General features: G+C 33.6%; 1 long non-coding RNA gene across 1 annotated transcript; it reads right to left on the minus strand.

Annotated features, from left to right (window-relative positions):
• Nucleotides 1-6,186: 6,186 nt before the first annotated feature.
• Nucleotides 6,187-6,439, minus strand: LOC109584052 (uncharacterized). The gene is made up of 3 exons (XR_002185819.1): nucleotides 6,409-6,439; nucleotides 6,269-6,310; nucleotides 6,187-6,216 (listed from the first exon to the last, which is right to left on the minus strand). It is a non-coding gene; the product is annotated as an uncharacterized LOC109584052 (long non-coding RNA).
• Between the last annotated feature and the right edge of the window lie 549 nt (nucleotides 6,440-6,988).

Genomic DNA, 6,988 nt, shown 5'->3' on the forward strand with positions numbered 1-6,988 from the left:
GAAAAAAATACAGTCTGTTGCAACACAAAGAAGTTTGCAATTACGAAGTCATTTTATGGCACATGCTCTGACATTTCCAAATCACTGGTTTGTGTGGGTGGATGAAACTGTTGCAGACCGTAGGAATTTTATGAGAAAGAATGGTTACTCATTACGAGGGGAAAGAGCAATACAACATCGTTTTGTACTAAGAGGAAAGGGATCAATGCCACTGCAGCAATATCCACCATAGGCTTGATAACTTACGAATTTTATTAATCGAGTGTCAATTCAGACCATTTTTGTGACTTCATCAGGGGAAAGGTCATTCCTAACATGCTTCCATTTGATGGTCTGAATGACAGGTCTATTTTAGTAATGGACAATGCATCAATTCACTGCACTAATTCAGTGGTTCACGTTCTTAATAATGCTGGAATTCTTGTTCTGCACTTACCACCCTACAGCCCCGATTATAATCCAACTGAAGAAGCTTTCAGTTATGTAAAATATTATCTTAAGGAACATGAAGAATTTTTGCAAGCAGTTCCGTCACCTATGACCTTATTATCAGCAGCATTTGAAAGCATCACCACTGATAATTGTGTTGCATGGATTAAACATGCTGGATATTAATTATTTATTTTTATTATTATCACTACTATTACTATCAATGAACACAACTAATTATTGCTATTTTATTATCATCATTATTATTGGCTCAATTACGAATTAATTGTAATGAATTAAGATTGATCATGAATAAATGATTATGAATAAATGAATGATACAATACATTAAGATTTGTCACTTTCTCATACCATTGAGGTCATCAAAAATGTTTCTTTGAAGATCATCATATTGCTCCTTAGTGATTGCACCGATATCGAATAAGTCATGAGCTTTCTTAATTAATCAATACAATCGCCACGCATTGATATTACTTTCAAACGAAATGTAGAATTAGTGCTAGTATGAGAAAGTTTTCGCTTAGAAGACTGGCCAAAAAAAGGTTTATCCGGAGGAATATCCATTGAAGTGTGTTTCTTCATCTGTATGAGATGTGCCCATGTTCTCAATTGTTCCATCGTGTAATTACCAGTGGCTTCATGTATACCTGAAAGTTGTTTAACAATCTCATCTACTTCCTTAAGCTTCTCTGATATAGCTTCACTACATGTAACCTTAGTTGATGGAGCTCCAGAAGTAATATCATCAGTCGAATCCTCTGCGCAGCGTGCATGCTTTGAGGTTTGGTGTGCCAAGTCATAATTTTGAAAGTCCAAAGCATAACTTCCTGAGAACTTGAGTGAATATCATACATGTCATTTAAGTCTTCTCTATTATTTAGCCACCTCTGTTTACCTTTCGCTCCATGCCCAGGCTCAAAATATCCTACTTGCTCTGGTGGACTATTGCCTATTTTATCACAAAACGCTTTCACTAATTCTTCTTTCAATTCCGCAATAGTCTCAAATTTCTTTTTGACACAAAGCCTGTGCATCTCATACTTTGATTTACGAGACTGATTGATGATTTTTACCGAATAATGTAGATCCTCTTTTGGGCTACAAGCTGTGGCTTGACTAGGTAGCACAATATCCTAGAAACATAAGAGCACAAGTGACTGACTGTTCAAACATATACAATCAGTAATTATAACTAGTCCAGGCGCCAGATTACAGTGAAGCCTCGGTGTAGAACTATTTTAGATTTTGCAAACCCCTTTGTACCTTAGAGGCTTGGTTTCTCGTGTTATTCACCTGTTGGTCTGCCTGGTCAGCCTTTCCAATGATGAGAGGCCCAAGAAAATATGATACTGCCATCTTACAGCCTGTGGTATAATCAGTCACGTGAGTGATTAGGTGCTAATGTAGTTGGGGCTAACACAGCTAGCTAAGCTGGTGTTTAGAGTCAACTGCAAACTGCGGTAACTTTGTTTCTAATTATTAGCACAAATTCGTGTCAACAATAGCCTTCTGAGTAAAATGGTGAGGTCAATTTTGATTCATTTAAAAAATAAGAAAATAAGTTTACAGTAATGTTCCTGGAGGTTAGTAATTGTTCATAGGGTTTATTAGTTTTAGCATACTTAGTGACATGTCTTTATCCTTGCCTGTTTTTACTAGCATCATTTATCTATGCAGTCTTTTCCTGCTTTCACAAAGTTTGCCATAATATAATATAGAATTTACATTCTTCATTTTAAAATGGGTAATTTTCTGCAATGCAAGCATATATTAAAGCTGAATCAATGCTCATGTATAGGCATTAATAACCCATTTTCCTCATTTTGTTGCTCTTAACCCATCAATTCCAGCTCTTTCAATTTCTGAATTGAAGAATCAATTACAAAAGGATAACTATCTTGAAGCTTATTATTATTATTGTGAAGATTGTTACACTATTTTTAGAAATTTCTCTTTTACCCATAATTTGTATGAGAGGGCGGCCTAAAGGTCATGAATCAACTCTAATTGGTCTTCCATTGAAAAGAAGGAGAAAGGGACAAACTTGTTCTCTTCATAAAACTTCACACATCAGCTAAAAAAATAAGTAACATGGTTACCGCTTTTATTAATGTTTTTCCCAGTTATGTTAGGTTGGTTTGTTTGTGCTGAAATTGCTACCATGCTTCTTAAGAATTTGAAGAAGCTAATTGAAGAGACAGATGTCGATGTCAGACCTGAAAATTTTCCAGATGCTATTTTAGATGAGAATGTCGATGAGTACGTTATCTGTCAATACTTCTTTAATGATGCTTGGCTCCTTGTAAAAGATGTTTTTGTAAGATAAAAGCATGACCCAGTATACACATGCAGAAATTGCTGTCATGACCTTCATAAGTTTCCTTAAATCATATGTTAACTATTACCTAAATTTGTATCATAAAGTGTGTAAGATTAAAGAATCCAAAAACCAAACATTGGTTTTGTCGAAAGTGTCATTAGCTCTGGAACACAATGTATAGCCATTGTATTTTGATATTGCATTTAAGTACATTTTTGTTAATTTTCTAGTCAATTTTTGAGTTGTGACTGGCATGCAACAATTAGAAGATATCAGTTGTACTATAGTTATACAAGTCAAAGCTTGGGAATTGTCTGCCTTACAAGACTACACTGAGTTCTCCCTGAACCGGCTTTTATGTACTAGAGTAGGCCATGAGTGTTCAGCCACCATGCATTATCAACCACTGGTACAAGTAGTTCCTAGACAAAAGAGACTAACATGTTCATGAATAGGTGCAACTATAAAAGCTCATTCAGGATATAGAAGATTACAGCTCTACCTTTTTTCTTTAAAAATGAGAGCTGGTACAGTTCGGTGTCAAAAAATTCTTTCCTGGTCAAAAACATTGTTAATCGGCACGCGTCTTTTAAAAAATTTCTACAAACATCTCAGCTGTCCTCTTTCGTAGCAATATAGATGCACCTTTATTCTAAAAGCTCAGCAAGTTTGGACAGTTTAAGTTCTCTACTTATTGCTATAGCCATTATTGAAAGTGCTCGGTTGTGTGATCAATAATCATTACTTAGATCTAATTTAATTTTAACCATTTAAAACTGGTATGGTTGTTATTACTTTCAGCTACTATTTTATGTACTATTTTCTTTTCACTTGTTTTCAGGTTTTTAAACTCATATTTAGGGAGTTAATATGAATTAAGTGAGCATCAACAAGAAAGCTCAGTTGTGGAGTGACTAGAGTGTAGATTGCATCTAGCCTGACCCTGATGAACTGGGACCAGCATTTTCTTTCTTTTATGAGATATACTTAGTTCATGTATTGACACTTAAAATTTTGATAATATAATGAGCATAGAAACTTTTGAAATCACCACTATATGTTCTGGAAGAGGACCATGAAAGGCTATCCTAAGAATAGTGACATTATGTGTTGAAATGATGCCGGAAGGTGGCATCACCCATGAATGACTCATCTATGTGGTGTAGAGCTAGAGGACATGGCTGAGCTAGGATAATGTATTACAAGTTACAACTGTACAAATATTTCTATCAGCATTGATTAATTATTATTTAGGAAACAGTTGGTCTAATGACAGTTTTTTTTAATTTAATACAATGAACTGATTATAATTATCATGAACTACAATTAATAAATGAGTTAAAGATTATTAAATGCTAATTATTTTTCATAGCACAATTGTTACATTTCCAACCATCTTCATCAATTACAGTTACACGTTTGTTGTGATACCAGGATAGGCAACATCCACACTCTATCATTATATCATCAAAGCACTCAGGCATTCGACGCGAACAATGCACATCGATAATAACAGTAGATTCCTCTGAACATGAATGCTGAACTTTCCTTTCAGGAAAAGCTACTATTCTTTTGCTTTCAATGCAAAAAATCAGATGTTGTCTCATCATTTTTTGATCGAATCACACTTCACTTAGTTCCTTTCCTTTGCAGGCAGCCATAGCAAACGCTACTGCAAACAAGCCACAATCTTTTGAACCTTCTTGCTGTTGTACTGGTACTCATATCACTCTATTGAATGAATCAATTGTGTGCATTATATTATCAATTTGTAGAATTGTAGCATTAGCAAAGTGAGTTGGAGCTACACTGTCATAGTAGTTGACTTCAATTACTGGTAATTAGAATACATACCCAGTGTGAAGTACCTGAAATTAAAAAAATTTGCTTAACACAATTTTCAAACTATGATTATGTGAATTCAAAGTCAACAAGTAAGCATATTTGCATTACCTGTTTGCAAAATCTGAACAAATTCAGTATTTGTTTTTGAAATTGATTTAATTTTATAACGCTGCCCATTAACAGGATGCTGCAATCCACCAACAAAATAGTCTCGCTTCAGTAAAATTTGAGCAGCATTAATGATACAATTAAATATGACCCATTTAAAATGTGACACCTATCTTCATCTCTTAAAAGCAAATCTTTTAGCCAAAAAACAGCCTGTTTAGTGAACATAAAGTCTATAATCAAAACATTATTACGCACCTTCTTGACCTTCAGTTTCTGAAGCATTATCAACAGATGAAACAATAACTACATAAAATTGAAGAAAAAGTTATATTATTTGGTCCATCAGCTACTTGACATATATTATTTGTTACTTTATAAAATACATATAATCATGCTGTATTATTTTAGCACAAAATCTATAATGACCTACATCATTGACACTACTGACTTCATCTGAACTACATTTCAAATCCTTTGATTTGCTGCAGCGCAGGCTTCTTCTATTTATGAAACAAGAAATAGTCTCAGAACTCCTCTTTAAGTTATTTGCATAGTAATGCATTCACAGTACATGTACATGTATATACCCAGAAGCCCATGAAAAAGCTCCTGATATCCAATGTATCTTAATCAATAAGCTGTTAATATCATTTACAATTTCTTTAAAATAATTATTTACACGTACATATACATATGTACCTTTATTATTACTGTGAGTTTCTCTTCCTCTATCTCGGATTGTAATAGCTTCAACTGTTAATAATGTCACTGATGTACCAAATGAAAATACTAACCTTTATTATCAGATACACTCTTACTGACAATTTCTTTTCCTTTAGCTCTAACTGTTTAAAATACATACACATAAAAAATAAATAGTATTTACTTCTTCTCAAATTTTTAAATTATTTTTACCAGATGAGGATCTATAACATTATCAAATAAGTTGTTACCATCAGTACAACCAACTTCTTGTCCTCTAGTGCCTCCTGGACCAACAGTTAGGCTAGTCCTGCCTACAACAGTTTCTCTTCTAGTTGTCATAGCTCCAACTTCTAAAGTAAATATCATTTATGCTACATTAATGCATATCAATTGAAGAACACTAACTTTTACTATCAGACACAGGCATTTTACCAACAGATTCACTTGTAGACCCTGTTGTATAAGTGCATGCCAATTGTTAGAAGCAACAAATGTGTACTATATTACAAGTATATGGCCAACCTTTAGTGCTTGCAAGAAATAACGGACTCATGGCACTACTTAATCTGGTTGGAGCTGCTTGCACTATACAAACAAACATTAATATCTTTTACTACAAAATATTATAAATGAACAATACCTTCATGAACTGGCTCACTTTTAATAACTGGTCCTTCCACTCTTGATATCGCTTTAACTGATTAAATATTATTTTAAAATTAAAAATAATCATACATGTCTGAAATACCTCAGTTCCTCTCCCTCTAGACACAGCTAAATCTCCCACTTTTAAAACAAATCACTTGCAACACATGTATATTAATGAAAGAATACTAACCTTTACTGACAGTTCCTCTTTGACTAGTTGGAGTTGCTTCATCTATAAATTAAAACATGTATCATGATTCATTTGTTGGAAAAAGCAAATAATATAAATGAGCAATGGGGGGGGGGGTCATAAAAATTATGTACTTGTACCTTCATTTTCAGAAATACATGTAGTCCTACAACAGCTCCTCTTCCTCTACCTTGGGTTGTAATAGCTCCAACTATTAATAATGTCACTGATGTACCAATTGAAAAATACGGACCTTTATTATCAGATACAGTCTTACTAAAACTTTTTCTTCCTTTAGCTGCAACTGTTTAAAATACTTTACAAAATAAAATAAATAGTATTTACTGCTACTCAAATTATTTTTACAAGGGAACAGATACTGTATGGTTGGTAAAATTTGTGGATCTAATATTTTGGCATTATCTCAAAAATTTCCTTAAATGCTAATATTTGTGGGTACAAATATTCAGGGCTAGCAGTTAGCAAACTCCTTTTCACTTTGATCTATATACAGCACTAGTTTCCAATAGATGACTGTAGTAAAATATAGAGTAATAGACAAAGACTTTGGCTCCTCCACTGGCTTGAAAATAGTAGTTATAGCGCTCTATATGCTCTGTTAATTAGTTATCTTGTGTGTGGGTGGTAGAGGTTAAAATTCGGTGGATAAAAATGAATGGCCAAATTAACGAAAATTAATACTCTACAAAAATTACCAAC

Source organism: Amphimedon queenslandica, unplaced genomic scaffold (assembly GCF_000090795.2).
Source record: "Amphimedon queenslandica unplaced genomic scaffold, v1.1 AMPQUscaffold_13253, whole genome shotgun sequence".
NCBI classification, from domain to species: domain Eukaryota; kingdom Metazoa; phylum Porifera; class Demospongiae; order Haplosclerida; family Niphatidae; genus Amphimedon; species Amphimedon queenslandica.